This window comes from Dama dama, chromosome 15 (genome assembly GCF_033118175.1).
Source record: "Dama dama isolate Ldn47 chromosome 15, ASM3311817v1, whole genome shotgun sequence".
NCBI lineage: Eukaryota > Metazoa > Chordata > Mammalia > Artiodactyla > Cervidae > Dama > Dama dama.
In genome coordinates, this window is record NC_083695.1 from 22,841,946 (window position 1) to 22,862,454 (window position 20,509).

The 20,509-nt window shown below is 36.9% G+C and overlaps 1 protein-coding gene and 1 pseudogene across 4 annotated transcripts in view; both read right to left on the bottom strand.

Annotated features, from left to right (window-relative positions):
- Window positions 1-20,509, bottom strand: part of JMJD1C (jumonji domain containing 1C) — a 300,384-nt gene that overhangs the window by 146,468 nt on the left and 133,407 nt on the right. The window lies entirely within an intron of this gene.
- LOC133070890 (small nucleolar RNA SNORD116) lies at window positions 11,001-11,102 on the bottom strand (annotated as a pseudogene).

Here is a 20,509-nt window from a genome sequence, read left to right on the forward strand (position 1 = left end):
AACACTGATTATCGTTTCCTCAGGTTTTCACATAAAATCTAAGAGATTTAAGCAAACAGTTTTCTTCTGAGAGGTCATGAACTCAAACTTTTTATCTTCCTAGTCCAGTAAGTGTGACAAGATAGCTACTTAGCTTCTCAGCCTCTTGGTGGTCTTCTCTAGAATCTGCACACCATAGGGGATAAAAGAAAGCCCAAATGCCAGTCTCAATATATTAGCCTTCTTTTCCCCCCAGAGCTTTAACCCTGTAATTTTTCACAACTTTTTTTTCACACACTCTATATGACGTCCTAAAGATTATTTAATTTTTATTCAACTTCTCCAGTGGCTCTCAATAGTAGAGCTGATTCAAATTATCTTCTCTACCTGACAAGATTCTAAAGATATATGGGAGAACAAAAGGACAAGAAGCAGCACTATACTCCTGAAGAACAATAAAATGGTTGGCTTGGCTTGCCCCACCAGATTTCAAGCCATTCTGACAAACATACAAGAAAAAAACATTTTTTTAATTTAAAAAACGAGACCAAAAACCCGAAGAACAACAACAACAAAAAATCCTCAAATAAATAAAGAAATACTAATTACACTATGTGCTACTAGAATATGAATATGGAGTGGGGGAGGATAGAAAAGATAAATCCTCCAAATAAGCTAAACATACATGGAAACAAATGACAAAAGCAGGCATTAAAGACAGACAGAAAAAGGACCGAGTCTTTCCTGAGGCAACTGATAACACAAATAAAATAAGAAAGTGAACATTTAACAACTACCTCACAGCATATACAGTCATTTCTAGGTGGAATAAACAGGAAGGAAAAAAAAAAAATGTGTATGGCAGCTAAAAACAAAATGAATGAAAAAACTACCAAACATAATCAAACTGTAAAATGGACAACAGTCATGGTCAGATTTTTAAAATTTTTTTTTATGGTCAGATATTTAACTGAAGAGGAAATACAGATGGCAAATAAGCACATGAAATCAACATCATTAGCCATTAGAGAATTACAGACTAAAACTACAGCATGGTATTATTTCACAAATAACTGAATGACTAACATAAAATAATAGTGATGACACCAAATGCTGGCAAGAACACAAAGAAACTGGACCATTCATGTATTACTGACGAAAATGTAAAATGTTATGCTCACTACAGAAAAGAAAATGGCAGTTTCTTACAAACCAAACATGTACTTGCCACATGACCCAGTAAAATAAACTTTCAGGTGGCATTTATCCCAGAAAGAAAAAAAAACAAAACTAATGTCAAAACAGAAAACTGTTGATGAATGTTCATAGCACCTTTATTCATAATAGCAAAAAACTGGAAATAATGCTAATGTCCTTCAACAGGTGAAGATGAAACAAACTGGTACATCTATACCTTGGAAATGTTACTCAGCAACAAAAGAAACTTACTGATTCACACACAAACTTAAGGAAATTGTGCTTAGTGAAAAATTCCATCCCTTTTCAGATGGATACAGTATGATTCCACTGAGACAGTATTGTTGAAATTACAGAAAAAGCTTAGTGGTTTTCAGGGACTGGGAACTACAAAAGGGTATCTCCTGAGGGATCCACATGATGGAAATATTCCGTATCTTGACTGTGGTGGTAGTCACATAAGTCTAAACAGTGATCGAACTGTATACAACACATACAATCACAAAGTACATTAAAAAAACTGGTGAAATCTGAATACACAACTGTATTTCCTCACTGTTCGGCAATAATTCAGCACTATTCAGCAATAATACTGAATTATACTATTGCTGAATAAGATATCATACTATTAGGAGAAACTAGGTTTCTTTCTGTGTTTCCCCGGGTAAGTCTCTTTCCCTCTCTGAGCCTCAGGTCCTGTCTGTAGGTGGATTCTAATTCTACCAGTTTCTTCTAGCCTAGCAAGTATAAAGAAACTCATCCTTAGACTGCAGGTGTACTATACGGACGCCACTGAAAAGAAAGGCAGAAATGCAACAAATTCAGGACAGCCAGTCTCTGTGCCCAAATGAATGCCAGACAGCTCAGAGAAAGAGGAGCAATCCTGTGGCCCCAGAAACCATTTATTCATGAGAAGGGTGACAATAAACAGCCTTGAAGTACTCCTTTCCAAATTCTGAACCAGTCAGTTGTTTCATGTCTGGTTCCAATTTTTGCTTCTTGACCTGCATACAGGTTTCTCAGGAGGCAGGCAGAGTAGTCTGGTATTCTCATCTCTTGAAGAATTTTACACAGTTTGTTGTGACCGAAACAGTTAAAGGTTTTGACATAGTCAATGAAGCAGAGTAGATGTTCTTCTTACATTCCCTTGCTTTTTCTATGATCCAACAGATGTTGGCAATTTGATCTCTGGTTCATCTGCCTTTTCTAAATCCAGCTTGTACATCTGGAAGTTTCCGGTTCATGTACTGCTGAAGCCTAGGTTGAAGGATTTTGAGCACTACCTTGCTAGCATGTGAAATGAGTGCAACTGTGCGGTAGTTTGAGCATTCTTTGGCATTGCTGTTCTCTGGGATTGGAATGAAAACTGACCTTCTCCAGTCCTATGGCCACTGCTGAATTTTCCAAATTTGCTGACATACTGAGTGCAGCACACTAACAGCATTATCTTTCAGGATTTGAAATAGTTCAGCTGGAATTTCAACACCTCCACTAGCTTTGTTTGTAGTAATGCTTCCTATGGCCCACTTAACTTCACACTCCAGGATGTCGGGCTCTAGGTGAATGATCACACTGTCGTGGTCATTTGGGTCATTATGACTTTTTCTGTACAATTCTGTATATTCTTGCCACCTCTTCTTAATCTCTTGTGCTTCTGTTAGGTCCTTGCTGTTTCCGTCCTTTATTGAGCCCATCTTTGCATGAAATGTTCCCTTGGTATCTCCAATTTTCTAGTAGAAATCTCTAGTCTTCCCCATTCTATTCTTTTCCTCTATTTCTTTGCTTTGTTCACTTAAGAAGGCATTTTTTATCTCGCCTTTCTATCCTCTGGAATTCTGCATTCAGTTGCGTATAATTTTCCCTTTCTGCCTTGCCTTTCACTTCTCATTTCAGCTATTTGTAAATTCTTCTCAGACAACCATTTTGTCTTTCTGCATTTCTTTTTCTTTGGGATGGTTATCATAAGTTTGTTTTCTAAGTCTGTGAGTTTGTTTCTCCTTTGTAAGTAAATTCATTTGTATCATTTTTTTGGATTTCAATTATAAGTGATATCATACGATATTGTCTCTGTCTGACTTACTGGACTTATTATGATAATCTCTAGGTCCATCCATGTTGCTGAATATAGCATTGCTTTATTTTTAAATTTAACTGCTGTTTTATACTGAAGTACAGTTGATTTGCATATTTTTTATGGCTGAATAATATTCCATTATGTGTGTGTGTATATATATATATACACCCACACACATATATACACCACATCTTCTTTATCCATTCCTCTGTCAGTGGACATTTTGGTTGCTTCCATTTTTGGCTATTTTAAGTAGTGCTGCAATGAACATTGACATGCATGTATCTTTTCAAATTATGGTTTTCTCTGGACATATCCAGAGAAAATGCCCAGGAGTGGGACTGCTGGATCATATGGCAGTTCTATTTTTACTTTTTTTACGGAATCTCCACACATTCTCCGTAGTAGCTGTATCAATTTACATTCCTACCAGCAGTACAGGCTGGGTCAGGAAGATCACCTGGAGTAGGAAATGGCAACCCACCCAAGTATTCTTGCCTGGAAAATTCCATGGACAGAGGAGCCTGGCATGTTATAATCCACGGGGTTGCAAACAGTCAGACATGACTGAGCACTCATGTGCAGCAATGCTGGAGGGCTCCTTTTTCTTCACACCCTCTCCAGCATGTATTGTTTGTAGACTTTTTGATGATGGCCATTCTGACTAGGCAGGATGTAGTTAATATGGAGAGTAAAAGGTGATTAGACAGAAATGAATTAGGCCTGTGAGGCGATAATGGAACAAAAAAGGAAATGTGGTAAGCCAGTATATGTAAGATTTTTTAATAAAACAAAGAGTTCATACTATTGCTTCCAATCAAGACATTTACTATTAATGAAATAGAACTAGAAGTCAAAAATAAAGCAACACATATATCAAGCGATTTTCAATAGAGATGCCAAAGCAATTCAATGGAAAAACAAGTCTTTTCAACAAATGGTGTTGGTACAATTGGATATTCATTTCCCAAGAACAAAAGAATTTCTACCTTTCCCTTGTACCATGAACAAAAACCACTTTCTATGGTAGACCTAAATATAAAATTAAAAAGCATAAATTTTTTAAAAGAAAACCTCTATGATCTAGATCTGGGCAGAAGTGCCTTAGTTTATTCAGTATGATATAACAGACATACCATATCTTGGGAGCATAAAAAAAAAAATTATTTCTCACAGTTTAGGAGGTTGGGGAATCCACGGTCAAGGTCTGAGCAAATGTCTGGTGAGGGCCTGCTTTCCGGCTCATAGATGTATCTTTTCACTATGTCCTTAAGTAGTAAAAGGGAAAAGGAGCTTTCTAGGGCTGCTTTTATAAGGGCACTAATCCCATTCATGAGGGCAGAGTTTAGCCTCATCACCTCCCAGAGGCTTCACCTCCTATCATCACTCTGCAGGTATTACAAAATATGAACTTGGGGAGACGCTAGCGTTCAGTCCACAGCACAGTGAAATGGTCACTAACTAAAGCAAACTAGAGAAACTTGACAACCAAATGCAATGTGGTAGCTTGGACTGATCCTAAAACACAAAGAGGACATTGATGTAAAACAATGATGAACTCTAAATAAGGTCTCAACGGTAATGTCACTTCTCGGTTTTGACAATTATATCATGGTCATGCAAATTTTTAACAATGAGGAAAACTGGATGACAAGTATAAGGTAAAACTCTACTTTGTACTAACATGCAGCTTTGTCCACTCTAAATTATCAAAAAATAAGTTTTTAATATTTTAAAATATTTTTTAAAAAATGGGCAAAGAGTTGATCAAAAATTACATACACTGTGCCAGACTCACAGGACAATAAAGATGATGTCTCATTTGCATACAACAGTGAAATCAGGGGGGAAACAAAGTTAATATATGATGATTCTCCAGTAACTGACCTCTATACCTTTCTTGCCTCCTTCCTAACAATTTGGGACTCATCAACTTCTCAGTCTTTCCTTGACCACCTATATAAAGGATAGGATGATTTTTAGTGAAAAAGGCAGAGTAAATATAAAGGAAAAGAAGAGAATACATGAGGACTGGAGGCTGAAAGATGTGAAGACTGTACTAGGGATTAGGTTGGGACTGTTTTCAAAAGATAAAATTTTTATAAGTAAGGGCTGGGCACAGAAAGCAAATCTACAAGTATAAAAGTTGGGAAAAAAAGGTTTTGTTTTAGAAAAAAGCCTGCTGTGCATTACACATACAACCTAGTTATGGTTATTTTTTGAAGCTACAGAAAAAATAAAAATAATTTCCATACCCTTAGATAACTGCAATATTAAAGAGATTAATACTGAGTGCCACTGAGGTACTAAGTAAGGAGACCTGACTTAACCTGGATAGGAGATAAGTTTGAGTCTTTAAAAAATGGGCTCTCATAAAATTTGTTCAATTCTCCTTGATTTTATAAACTTAAAAGATTGTAATCAGGCACCTTCATTTTGAAGTACTGTGACTTTCTGTGTATTTGATTCAGATGTCCTAAGAACCAGTTTGTTTCTTCAGGCTAGTCACTTGGGAAATGGGAATGTGTCTATGTAGTAGAAATGCTTATAAAATCACAAATTTTGAAATGTAAACAACAAAGAGTACTTCTCATCACAAATAGCAGAAAAATAACTTGAGGATAAAATAATTATAAGATTACACAGACATCTCAGAATCCAAAAAGGAACAAAAGATGAGGGTCTCACAGATTATATCTATACCTAGGAAGTTGTTAAGAACCATAACGGTCCTCTTCATCTCTCACTGTTGCTTCTTTTTTGAAGTTTGAAGCTTCATACTAGAGAAAAACTAAAACTTGTATGTGTACCTATTCAAAGAGGGCCACTCACATTATTCCAAGTTTAGCAATATACAGGCTAGGTGTCCATCCTTGATCTGATCATCAAAGACTAGGAGAAAGAAGGATGCTGCAATACAAAAGAGAGCCATTCAGGTTTTCTGATACTGAAGGGAAAAAGGCAGTTTTCAGAAAAACTGTTATCTTCAACAAAGAAGGTGATTTTCAGCACAGTTAAAAAATAATATAAATATATGTAACATTTGGGGGCCTCTCATATATCTTACAGGCAGATTATCAAATCTAATTCGTGTTTTCGTATCTTAAATCTTTAAAAGAAAAACACTACATTTTTTTTTGTTTGTATTACATGCGATATCAACTAAATAGTTCAAGAATCCAGTATTTTCTGAGCTACCAGATATTTTTCTATGACCTTATATTTAAGGTAACTACCATGTCTGAAATCAATTTTTGCACTGGTCTGATAAGTAACCTAGAACAGGGATGGTCTGATTCAGCTGCTGCTGCTAAGTCACTTCAGTCATGTCTGACTCTTTGTGACCCCATGGACTGTAGCCCACCAGGCTTTTCTGTTCATAGGGATTCTCCAGGCAGGAATACTGGAGTGAGCCGCCAAGCCCCTCTCCAGGGGAACTTCCCAACCCAGGGATCGAACCCAGGTCTCCCACAGTTCAGGCGGACTCTACCATCTAAGATACCATGGAAACCCATATTTCCTCCTATTTTGCTCCTATTTCAAATTACCTTAGAAAATCAGTGTCACAGTAAACTACCCCTTCTCTTTCACATCATAATTTAGTTCTATTAAAATATTATTTTAAAAACTAGTTCAAAATTCATTGGCTAATGAGAACTTCAGTTTTGGGGAAAACAAAGTTTAAAATTTCTGGATTTAGGTGCTCCTACATGATATGGCACTCCAACTGTATTTTCACCAAAAGTAAGGTTGGCCCCTGAAGGGTGACATTTTCAATAAACTTTTATGACTCCGCAGTATGGAAAAAGGTAAGAAATGAAAAACAAATTTTTATACAATGTGTGTGTATGTATGTATATACATATATATAATCTAATCTCTGATTCAAGGGTTTTTTTCCCCCCCATATACGAACATTCAATCAGAAACAAAGGAAATGAGCTTCCTTAACTTCAGTTACAAAAAGGCACAGAGGTCAATGAGTAAACAGATGACTGGGAAAAAAAATTAATAGACCATATATTTCAATGGTTCTCAAAATACATAAGACAATATGCAGAGGAAATTCCATTCCTTTGCCCCTCATTCCTATATCTATATATCTATTCTTCAAACAAACAGACCCATTTGAAACATACAATATCATGAAGGTAACCAGTATTACTGATTTCTTATGCACCCTTGTGGAGTTCCTCTAAGAGTATTTAAGTACACACAAAAATGTATTAACTTCTCTCCCGTATCTTATACTTACTTTGAAAAAAATAATATAAGGCTATATGTCAAACAGTACAACTTGCTTTCACTTAACGAGATAATATGAAGTTATTTTTAATTATCATTATATTTAAACTACTAATGATAAAGACAAATATGAGGCTAAATAAAAGGCCCACATTTAAATGTTAAACACACACTCACAGATTTAGGTTTCAAGGCTGTCAGCAGTACTGATGTAAAACCATATTAGGAAAATGTTAATGATTTATATGACTGTAAATGAGAAATGAGATTTCCTGGGAGTTAGCTGAGGTTGCTTACCTGTCTTCAGTAAAACATTAACCTCAGTGAGATCTCAAATGGCCTCTGTAAAAAGTATGGCAACTCCAAGGCTTAAGCTTAAACTTGACCACAACTAATATGTGAATAAACAAGTTACCTAATTAAAATCAAGAACCTCCATTTTCAGCCCAGTAGCTATTTAGGTGAAGTGGCTAAAAACATAGAACTGAATAAAGAAAATATATGCCATAAATGGACAATACTGTAACAATTGCTCACTTCCTCCTGGTATAAAGCAGCATTAAAGTTGCAGGAACATTTAAAACCCAGAAATTGTGCCATGCAACTTTTTTCTGCTTCCAAATTCAAAGAGGGGATAGAAACAGAAAACATTTTATTCTCTAAGCTAAAATGTAGCCTGGATTCTTGTTACCTTCAAATGTATATCTTTCTTGTGCAGAAAAAAATTTTTCATAAGAAAACTATATGTTAATATGAGCCCAAAGCATTTATCATGAAATCACCATAGTAAAAACAAATATTAAGAAGTTTATAAAAAAGAAAATTAAGACATAATACTAAGTATTATCAATTTTTAAAGCAAAGCAACCCAAAGTATTGCTAACCAATGATAATGTTAAGAAAACATTCAAGTGTCATCAAAGTACCAAAAAAAGTGTTGGTATTTCCACCAAGAGACAAACTAAAGCAGGTGTCAGTGGGTCAGCAATGAGAATTTATGTCATCATCTCACACCACGAAGACTATGGAGATGTACTAGTTATTTAAACTAAGACTAGTCCAGAGTTCACAACATGACTAATAAGATGCTTTATATAATCCATAAGTATGATTCATTCCTACAAATAGTTTACTAGGTAAAAGTATAAGGACCTTGAGTGTGGATAGGCTATGCTTTAGTCCCGTGTCTGTCAATCACAAGCTGCAGATCCCCAGACAAGTTGCTTTCAACTATACCTTCAGTTATCTCATCTGCAAAATGTAGATGATAAAAAGCTGCAAAGATTTAATTAGATGATACTTTTAAAAGTACCTGGTATGAAGTAGAAGGGGTTCCTCGGTGGTTCAGATGGTAAAGAATCTGCCTGCAATGCAGGAGACCTGGGTTGAATCCCCGGGTAAAGAAGATCCCCTGGAGAAGAGAATGGCAACCCACTCCAGTATTCCTGCCTGGAGAATTCCATGGACAGAGGAGCCTGGGAGGCTACAGTCCATGGGGTTGCAAAGAGTCAAACACTATTGAGCAACTAACACACACGTACAAAGTAAAAAGTTATCAATAATGCTGTGTTGTCACATACTATATGTCATTGATATTCAAGATACTATCTTCTGGTAGCTTGGAGATAGAGATACCTCTAAGGGAATCTCTTGGGAAAAGAGAAATTAAAAATACAAACAAAACATCTTTAACTATCATCCTCAAAATGCTGATAGAAAAATATGGAAAGCAAGCATATACAGAAATAATTAGACTGCAAGGACTTAACAAAAATATTGAATATTCTTATAAAAGACTTCTATGTATTTACAAAGAAGAGTCTCTAATTACAATCAATGGAATTCTTGAAATGATGGACGAATACGAATCACTCTGAATTTGTAGGAATTTAATGAGCGCCAAAAAATTGATGCTTCTGAACTATGGTGTTAGAGAAGACTCTTGAGAGTCCCTTGGACTGCAAGGAGATCCAACCAGTTCATCCTAAAGAAGATCAGTCCTGGGTGTTCAGTGGAAGGACTGATGCTGAAGTTGAAACTCCAATACTTTGGCCACCTCATGCAAAGAGTTGACTCATTGGAAAAGACCCTGATGCTGGGAGGGACTGAGGGCAGGAGGAGAAGGGGACGACAGGGGATGAGATGGCTGGATGGCATCACCGACTCGATGGGCATGAGTTTTGAGTAAACTCCCGGAGTTGGTGATGGACAGGGAGGCCTAGCATGCTGTGATTCATGGGGTCGCAAAGAGTAGGACACAACTGAGCGACTGAACTGAACTGAATGAGCAGAAATAGATAAAAAGTGCTTACAGGTGAGGAAAAAGCATGAACAAAAGAACAGAGATGTTGAACTGTATACTATTTTTCGGAAGTGCTAAGCATAAACAGGTATAGACAGAATGTAGTATTGTGGGAGGTAGGAGGGAAAGGTAATAAATTTAGTAAGACCCTAAATGCACTAGAATCATAACAGATTTCAAGCAATAAGAACTGATGGTAGGCAAAGAGTTTCTAAATAAACATACTATTTAAAGCTTTAGGGTTTTAAAAATCTTTAACATTATAAGCAATCTAGCTTGTAACTAAAAAGGAAAGTACTTATTACTTCAGTATCATAAGCATCTGGTAACATCATAAAAATCTGTACCTATAAAATTATGCAAAAGGAATAAAAATATTTTTAACTATTTATCTGAAAAGAACTCCCCACATATTTGAAAGTTACTTCACAAATGCACACTTCAATCTTTCCTGTTACTTTGAAAAGTACATTACTAAATGCTTTCTTATGTTTCTTTTTCATGTATTTTAAAACCTTACTATTAACTTGAAAATCATTCTACCATGTTACTCGCAATTAATATGTCAACAATTGTTTAAAACAACTGTTTTTCATTCTCAATGTCATACTAAGTTCAGTATAGCAGCAACACCAACATATGACATGAATTGAAGAGATCTATATGAGGAAAAGGCTGTAAAGCTCACAATCAATCACAATCTACATATGAATAATTTGAAAGTATAGATTAAATCAGTAAAAATCTAATTTTAGGTTTGCATTTCCTAAGAAATACTAATTTCAGCTGCTTCCAAATCCACATATTTAAAAAAGGACATGCATATAGACTTACTCTGAGGGCACTAGCTGAATGGGGGCAACTTCAGCTGAAGTTTATAGAGATTCTGGAGAAGTAATAACAACGCAAAAGCCACAGTCTGATCAAAAATAGAAGGCTAGCAAGAGACTTACCGGCACAAACCTGGAACCACAAAGCAGGCTAACAAACCAAACCCTGAAGTAAGAGTAAAACTACCCTACTCTTTCTACCTTCCTGGGTCTACAAAGAAAGCTGCGTTGGTAGTGAGCAAACAGAACTTAAAAAAAATTTCTCTGAAGTTGTAACCATGAATCAGCCCTCACATGGACTCATTCACATTAACTTAGTAATACAAAAAAAAAAAATTTTAAGCTTAGAATTTTTTTTTTTTTCCAACGTGCTGGACCTCAGTTTCGATGAGGAGACGGTAGTGAGTTCTCACTCATTTTGTTCAGATTTTCCAAGGAATGCATGAGAGGCTAAGCTTAGAATTTAAAGTGATCTAAGACCATCAGACCAGTTCAGTTCAGTTGCTCAGTCATGTCCGACTCTTTGCAAGCCTATGGACTGCAACACTCCAGGCTTCCCTGTCCATCACCAACACCCGGCGCTGACTCAAAACTCATGTCCATCAAGTCAGTGATGCCATCCAACCATCTCATCCTGCCATCCCCTTCTCCTCCTGCCTTTAATCTTGCCCAGGATCAGGGTCTTTTCAAATCAGTCAGTTCTTCACATCAGGTGACCAAAGAATTGCAGTGTCAGCTTCAGCATGTCTTTCCAATATTCAGGACTTCATTTCCTTTAGGATGGACTGGTTGGATCTCCATGCAGTCCAAGGGACTCTCAACAATTTTCTCCAACACCACAGTTCAAAAGCATCAATTCTTCGGCCCTCACCTTTCTTTACAGTCCAACTCTCACATCCATACATGACTACTGGAAAAAACAAAATTTTGACTAGACGGACCTTTATTGACAAAGCAATGTGTCTGCTTTTAAGTATGCTGTCTAAGTAGGTCATAACTTTTCTTTCAAGGAGAAAGCATCTTTTAATTTCATAGCTGAAGTCAGCATCTGCAGTGATTTTGGAGCCGCCCCCCCCCCAAAATAAAAGTCTGGCACTGCTTCCACTGTTTCCCCATCTATTTGCCATGATGTCATGGGACCAGATGCCATGATCTTATTTTTCTGAATGTTGAGTTTTAAGCCAACTTTTTCACTCTCCTTTTTCACTATCATCAAGAGGCTCTTTAGTTCTTTACTATCTGCCGTAGTATGGTGTCATGTGCATACCTGAGGTTATTGATATTTCTCACGGTAATCTTGATTCCAGCTTGTGCTTCCTCCAGTCCTTTCTCATGAAGAACTCTGCATATACATTAAATAAGCAGGGTAACAATATACAGCCTTGACGTACTGCTTTCCAATTTGGAAACAGTCTGTTGTTCCACGTCAAGTTCTAACTGTTGTTTCTTGACCTGCATACAGATTTCTCAGGAGGCAGGTCAGGTATTCCCATCTCTTGAAGAATTTTACACAGTTTGTTGTGATCCACACAAAGGCTTTGGCATAGTCAATAAAGCAGAAGCAGATGTTTTCCTGGAAATCTCTTGCTTTTTTGATGATCCAACAGATGCTGGCAATTTGATTTTTGGTTCCTCTGCCTTTTCTAATCCAGCTTGAACATCTGGAAGTTCACAGTTCACGTACTATTGAAGCCTGGCTTGGAGAATTTTGAGCATTACTTTCTTAGCATATGAGATGAGTGCAAATTGTGCAGTCGTTTGACCATTATTTGGCATTACCTTTCTTTGGGACTGGAATGAAAACTGACCTTTTCCAGTCTTGTGGCCATTGCTGTTTTCCACATTTGCTGGCATACTGAGTGAAGCACTTTCACAGCATCAGCTTTTAGTATTTGAAATAGCTCAGCTGGAATTCCATCATCTCCACTAGCTTTGTTCATGGGGATGCTGCCTAAGGCCCAGTTGACTTCACATTCCAGGATGTCTGGCTCTAGGTGAGTGACCACACCATCATGATCATCTGGGTCGTGAAGATCTTGTTTGTATAGTTCCTCCGTGTATTCCTGCCGCATCTTCTTAATATCTTCTGCTTCTGTTACGCCCATACCGTTTCTGTCCTTTATTGTGACCATCTTTGCATGAAATGCTCCCTTGGTATCTCTAATTTTATTGAAGAGATCTCTAGTCTTTTCCATTCTACTGTTTTCCTCTATTTCTTTGCACTGATCACTGAGGAAGGTTTTCTTATCTTCCTGTTATTCTTTAGAACTCTGCATTGACATGGGTACAGCTTTCCTTTTCTCCTTTGCCTTTCCATTCTCTTCTTCCTCAGACACCATTTTGCCTTTTTGCATTTCTTTTTCTTGGGGATGGTCTTGTTCACTGCCTCCTGTACAATGTCACGAACCTCCATCCATCATTCTTCAGGCACTCTTATCAGATCTAATCCCTTGAATCTATTTGTCACTTCCACTGTATAATCATAAGGGATTTGATTTAGGTCATACCTGAATGGTCTAGTGGTTTTCCCTACTTTCTTGTATTTAAGTCTGAATTTGGCAATCAGCAGTTCATGATCTGAGCCACAGTCAGCTCCCGGTCTTGTTTTTGCTGACTGTATAGAGCTTCTCCACCTTTGGCTGCAAAGAATATAATAAATCTGATTTCGGTACTGACCATCTGGCGATGTCATGTGTAGAGTCTTCTCGTGTTGTTGGAAGAGGGTGTTTGCTATGACCAGTGCATTCTGTTGGCAAAACTCTATTAGCCTTTGCCGTGCTTCATTCTGTACTCCAAGGCCAAATTTGCCTGTTACTCCAGGTATTTGAGTCCCTACTTTTGCATTCCAGTCCACTATCATGGAAAGGACATCTTTTGGGGGTGTTAGTTCTAGAAGGTCTTGTTGATCTTCATAGAACCGTTCAACTTCAGCTTCTTCAGCATTACTGGTCAGGGCACAGACCTGGATTACCGTGATACTGAGGTATGCCTTGGAAACGAACAGAGATCATTCTGTCGTTTTTGAGACAGCATCCAAGTACTGCATATCGGACTCTTTTGTTGACCATGATGGCTACTCCATTTCTTCTAAGGGATTCTAGCCCAGAGTAATAGATACAATGGTTATCTGCGTTAAATTCAGCCATCCAGTCCATTTTAGTTTGCTGATTCCTAAAATGTCAATGTTCACTCTTGCCATCTCCTGTTTCAGTTCAGTTCAATCGCTCAGTCATGTCCGATCTTTGCAACCCCATAAACTGCAGCACGCCAAGCCTCTCTGTCCATCACCAACTCCCGGAGTCCACCCAAACCCATGTCTATTTAGTCGACGATGCCATCCAACCGTCTCATCCTCTGTCGTCCCCCTCTCCTCCTGCCCTCAATCTTTCCCAGCATCAGGGTCTTTTCCAATGAGTCAGTTCTTCGCATAAGGTGACCAAAGTATTGGAGTTTCTGCTTCAACATCAGTCCTACCAATGAACACCCAGAACTGATCTCCTTTAGGATGGACTGGTTGGATCTCCTTGCAGTCCAAGGGACTCTGAAGAGTCTTCTCCAACACCACCGTTCAAAAGCATCAATTCTTCGGTGCTCAGCTTTCTTTATAGTCCAACTCTCACATCCATACATGATCACTGGAAAAACCACAGTCTTGACTAGACGGACCTTTGTTGACAAAGTAATGCATCTGCTTTTTAGTATGCTGTCTAGGTTGGTCATAACTTTCCTTCCAAGGAGTAAGCGTCTTTTAATTTCATGGCTGCAATCCCATCTGCAGTGATTCTGGACCACTTCCAATTTTCCTTGATTCATGCACCTAACATTCCAGGTTCCTATGCAATATTGCTCTTTATAGCATTGAACTTTACTTCCATCACCAGTCACATCCACAACTGGGTGTTGTTTTTGCTTTGGCTCTGTCTCTTCTTTCTTTCTGGAGCTATTTCTCCACTGATCTCCAGTAGCATATTGGGCACCTACTGACCTGGGGAGTTCATCTTTCAGTGTCCTATCATTTTGCCTTCTCATACTGTTCATGGGGTTCTCAAGGAAAAAATACTGAAGTGGTTTGCCATTCCCTTCTCCAGTGGACCACATTTTGTCAGAACTCTCCAACATGACCTGCCATATTTAAAGTGATTGAAGACCATCACGATGGTGCTACTCCAGATATGTGGCAGACTCAACAGCAAATCCTCTCTACCTTTATTCTAGGCCTCACAATATTCTCACAAAATCCCCCAACCATGTTAGCTTGGAAAGGGGGTGTGGAGAGTCAATAATTAACTAAGCAAAACGTATCATGGACAGCAAACAGTAAAAACTTTAAGACATGAGAATTAACAGATAGTTTAACACAGAATAATTACAAGTTGTGAATGTTTAAAAATATGAAAGCTTGAAATGTGTAAAAAACAGAATTTTTTTTTTTACCATTTACAAGAAACACAAGCAGAATTAGAATCAGTTAGAACTTCTAGGTACAAGAAACAGACAAGTTGAAAACAATTTTTTTAATTATTTATTTTTTGGCTGCACTATAAGGCATGTGGGATCTCAGTTCCCCAAACAGGGTTTGAACCCACATTACCCTGCATCCCTGCATTGGAAGCAGGGAATCGTAACCACTGGACTACCAAGAAGTCCCCTTAGTTGAAAATTTTTGATAAGAGCAATGGATGGTTAAAAGCTTATTAAATATCACTGAAAAGAGTAAGCGAACTATAAGACACATCAGAGGAAATACAGCACAAAGACAAATCAATAAAACAGTAAAAAACAAATGAAAAGGAGAGTGTGATCAATTGTACTTTAAGTCTAATTCACTGTTTCACTAACAAAGGAGAGGGATGGCAAAGTTGAACAAGAACAAGCATAGCCCTGCCCCCATGAGTTAAAAATTCTAGCAGGAGACTGACATTCATCACATAATCACATAAAATATATAAAATTAAAATGTAAAAATTGTAACTGTGATTGATAAAAGACATTACAAAAACTTACTAAGTACTTTTCTTAATTTAGACCATGAGTATACAGCCCTTCCATGAAGAAATGAAGTAATATCTGAGGTATAAATCAAGTTATTTGGGAAAGTGTTCTAATGCTGAGATAAGACAATGTGCCAAGGCAGGAGAAAATATGCTGTTTCTTAGGAATTCAAAGAAAAGTACATGGATGGGCTATGAGGAACATGGGGCAACAGAGGATGGAGATGTGTGATGAGAAGGGCAAGATCATGCAAAATCTTGCATGTTTGCTAAATGGATGTTTGCTCTTTTTTTAAGATTAGAAGACACTTAAGACTTCTAAGGAAAGCAGGTAAAAACTAGATTTTCATTTGGAAAATATATTTGTAACTGACTTTTCTTGAGAACCAAGGAATGCTGGGAATTCTTTCTAAAATCATTATCAAAATTACATTTTTATAGTAATCACATACTTAACTGTAAACATTAAGTACAAGTTAATCACAAATACAATAAATGATGTAAAGAAGGTCATTATGAATTCACTGTCCCAGCAGTGAACTTCCCTCTTTTACTGAGAGAAAAGAGAAAGGCTGTCACCAGATATCTTTGATTTTTTAGACCTCTGAAATTAATAATGTTATGCTTTTATTTTATGTATTACAACTGAGATGAGCATGATGGACAGGGACTTTTATATAAACTCATATAATTCCACTCTCCTCTATTTCTAAAAATAAGTTTACTATTTTAGTTAACTTTTACATTTACTTTCTACTACCTTTATTGTTCAGAGTATATTCTATTTGAATTTTCAATTTCTTTAGTTTATTCTACAATTTTTATCACTTCCTAATCTTTCAGCAATTTGTGTTAGTATTTTTATATTAATTTTCAAAAATTTGATCTACTTTAATTAAAAAAACAAATGCCTTATAGAACTTTGCTGAGAAGGGAAATTTTGTTTAAAAAAATAAAAAGCATGAAAGTGTTTCTCAAATTTCTCTCACATGTGTTGTGACCTACTTTTTTCTTTTGATTTTGAAATAATTATAGCTTCATAGGAAACTGCCTAAAACAAAAGTCATCTACTTTCTTCTAAGAGTAACATCTGATAGAACTATAACATAATGTCAAAACCAGGAAAACTGATATTGGTACAAACTACAAATCCTATTTCACCAGATTTACATGTACTCGTATCTGTGTGTGTGCACATGCATGCAATCTATTCAATTTTATCCTATGTCCAGATTCATGCATTCTATTCAATTTTATCCTATGTTCAGATTCATGTAATCACCACCGCAACCAATATACAGAATTGTTCCATTACCAAAAAGATCCCTAATGCTTTCAAACCATTTATAAAAACCTTGAAACAGCGAAAGGGTATAAAGCTCCTTTTGGAAGAAGAAGATTCAGGCAGTCTGTGGATGAAGAAAGGTCAAAGGTTGAGCAGCATGCAAAATATTTTTGAGGGACAGTTGTATGAGAGTAGCTCTTGGTTTAAGACAAAGACGGAAAGATTTTGTTGAAGCTTTGTTCTGTTTTGTGATTTCTTCTATAGCTACTTATTCAAAAAAGATAGTGTATTGCTCATGTGCATTAACTTTTGATAATATGTAATAATGAGAGGGATGCCAAGTTACTGGGCTTCCTGGTGTGGTGGCTCAGATGGTAAAGAATCTGCCTGCAATGCAGGAGACCCAGGTTCAACCCCTGGGTTGGGAAGATCCCCTGGAGAAGGAAATGGCAACCCATTCCATATACTCGCGTGGAGAAGTCCATGGACAGAGGACCCTGGCCGGCTACAGTCTATGGTGTCACAAAGACACTGAGTGAATTACATACCAAGTTAGGAGTAGAGCAGGCCCAACTTTATTTGTACCACACAGTGATGAAATTTTAAAGCAAGCTGACTTAAAGCCCAGTAACACCATAATTCAGCTGAAATAGGAGACTATATGCATCACTGCTTTTCTAAAACAAAATTCATCTGGTGTTCCAAAATTAATGTTCTTCAGATATGCTATATTTAAATGGACTCCAAATACAAATTATAGTATTATTAGGGCTACACTATGTATCTGTACATAACAGTGCTGCATCACAGTAAGAAAAGGACTGCAAAAGATTTTATCCAAACCCATATATACCATTACTACATATATATTACTGACTCTACCTCAGAGATTATAAAAGATAAGATTTGTCTGCACACATACAATATGCCATAATACCAGGTGGAGGAGAGTATACCAGAGAATTCCAGGCATTACTAAATCAAACGTAGGAGACGTACATTCAAAATGACAAAAAAAATTCTAAATCTATAACTATTTCTTCACCCAAAAAAGTCAGCCCCCCTTTTTTTCACTGTGAAAGTGAATTCTTTTGCTATACCTTACCTTCAAATTCTCCTGAAAATTAAAAAAGACCTTAGAAATCATCTTATGTTCTTTGAAATCCACAGGGAAGCCCCAAGATTATCACAACTATCTTTCGGCTTACCCAGTTTAGAAGTCACAATGGCTTGCCAATCTTTCATGGTTCACATTAACTATTTCAACTTAATGACCTTAAGATATCAAAATCACACTTAATTTATAAGGCACTACATGCACTGTAAGTTACCTATTTAATTTGGAAACAAGACTTTTGGAGCCCATTTACCAAGAAGGGAGGAAGAAAAGTAGGAAATACTAAAAGGACAATCTGTTAACTAGAGATACCTATGGGAAATATATGAAAGTGAATGAGAAAAGATTATCACTTCTACATAATTATTTGAACTTTTCAGTAGACAGTTACTTCTTTCCTCAGTTAACCATACCATGTCTCAAGTTTACCTATCTATAAAATAGGGATAATAAACATATCTACCTCAAAAGGATAATGTAAAAACATTGACAAAATTCCTGGAAATTTCTAAGAACTCAAAATTCAAACAATGTTATTATTACTTATACTATTACATGTAAAAAAGTAACTAAAACTTAAATCATATTTTTTCAAACAGTAAGTAAAAATAAATATACTTTAAAACACTATCAAGAGAAATCTGCATTTTTCATACAACTCTTCACAGGTGCATTTAAATAATTATGTGTTGGACAGCAAGGAACAAACTTGTTGGATTTACAGTACTTACATAATGCTTAGCATGTAGCAAACTTTAAAATATATATTGAATGAATGAAGTTATCATGTAACATATATATAATGCTGCTGCATTTTAAGTTACTTGCAACCATTTATAAACTAAAAAAATATACAGTGACAGGGAAGCTACTTTTGTAAAGAGGCAAACATCTAAAACTCAACACCAAAGTAGAGTTTTTCCATTCAAGAGCTGAATATAATTTCTCAATGAGAACAGATGGTAAACAAACAATCATATTTCTGGACAAGAAGAATATATAATCAACAATATCTATATTTTATATGGCTACTTGCTTTCGGCTGCTTTCAATTATATAGCAATAAAGTAAAAATCCCAAGCAATTCCAACTGTAACAAAAAAAGACAGATATGGGTGAATACTTTTATTGGGAAGGTCAAACCATCAAGAAAACGATTCCAAAATAATTTTAAGATATAAAGGTTTTTAATAAATTATTAAACATTCAATATCACAGTAATCTAAATCTATGCATCAATCACTGATGCTGAAGAAACTGATGCTGACTGGTTCTGTGAAGATCTACAACACCTTCCAGAACGAACACCAAAAAAAAAAAACCAGATGTCCTTTTCATCACAGGAGACTTGAATACAAAAGCAGGAAGTCAAGAGATACCTAAATTAATAGGAAAGTTTGGTTTTGGAGTACAAAATGAAGCAGGGCAAAGGCTAACAGAGTTTTGCCAGAGAATGCACTGGTCATACCAAACACCCTCTTCCAGCAATACAAGAGACAACTCAACATATGGACATCACTAGATGGTCAACACTTAAGTCAGACTGATTATATTATTTGCAGAAGAAGATACAGAAGCTCTATACAGTCAGCAAAAAACAAGACGTGGAAGTGGCTGTGGCTCAGATCATGAACTCCTTATTGCAAAATTCAGGGTCAAACTGAAGAAAACAGGAAAAACCACCAGACCATAAAGGTACGCTGCTGCTGCTGCTAAGTCGCTTCAGTCGTGTCAAACTCTGTGTGACCCCACAGACAGCAGCCCACCAGGCTCTGCCGTCCATGGGATTTTCCAGGCAAGAGTACTGGAGTGGGTTGCCGTTGCCTTCTCTGATAAAGGTATGACCTAAATCAAATCCCTTCTGATTATACAGGGGAGGTGATTAATAGATTCACGGGATTAGATGTGATAGTCAAGAGTACCTGAAGAACTATGGATGGAGATTCATATCACTGTACAGGCGGTGGTGACCAAAACCATCTGCAAGAAAAAGAAGTGCAAGAAGGCAAAGTGGTTGTCTGAGGAGGTCTTACAAATAGCTTAGAAAAGAAGAGAAGTGAAAGGCAAAAGAAAAAGGGGAAGACACACTCAACTGAATGCAGAGAGTCCCTTGGACAGTAAGGAGACCAAAACAGTCAATCCTACAAGAAATCAACCTTGATTATTAACTGGAAGGACTAATGCTGAAAGCTCCTCCAATACTCTGGCCACCTGATGTGAGAACTGACTCACTGGAAAAGACCCTGATGCTGGGGAAGATTAAGAGCAGGAGGAGAAGGGGGCAACAGAGGATGAGATGGTTGGATGGCATCATGGACTCAATGGATGTGTTTGAGCAAACTCAGGGAGACAGTGAAGAATAGGGAAGCCTGGCGTGCTACAGATCATGGAGTGGCAGAGTTGGACATAATTGAGCAAGTGAAAAATGAATTTTATCCAGAGAATAACTCACTATGACCTATGATGGGACTCTGAGCCACACATTATCA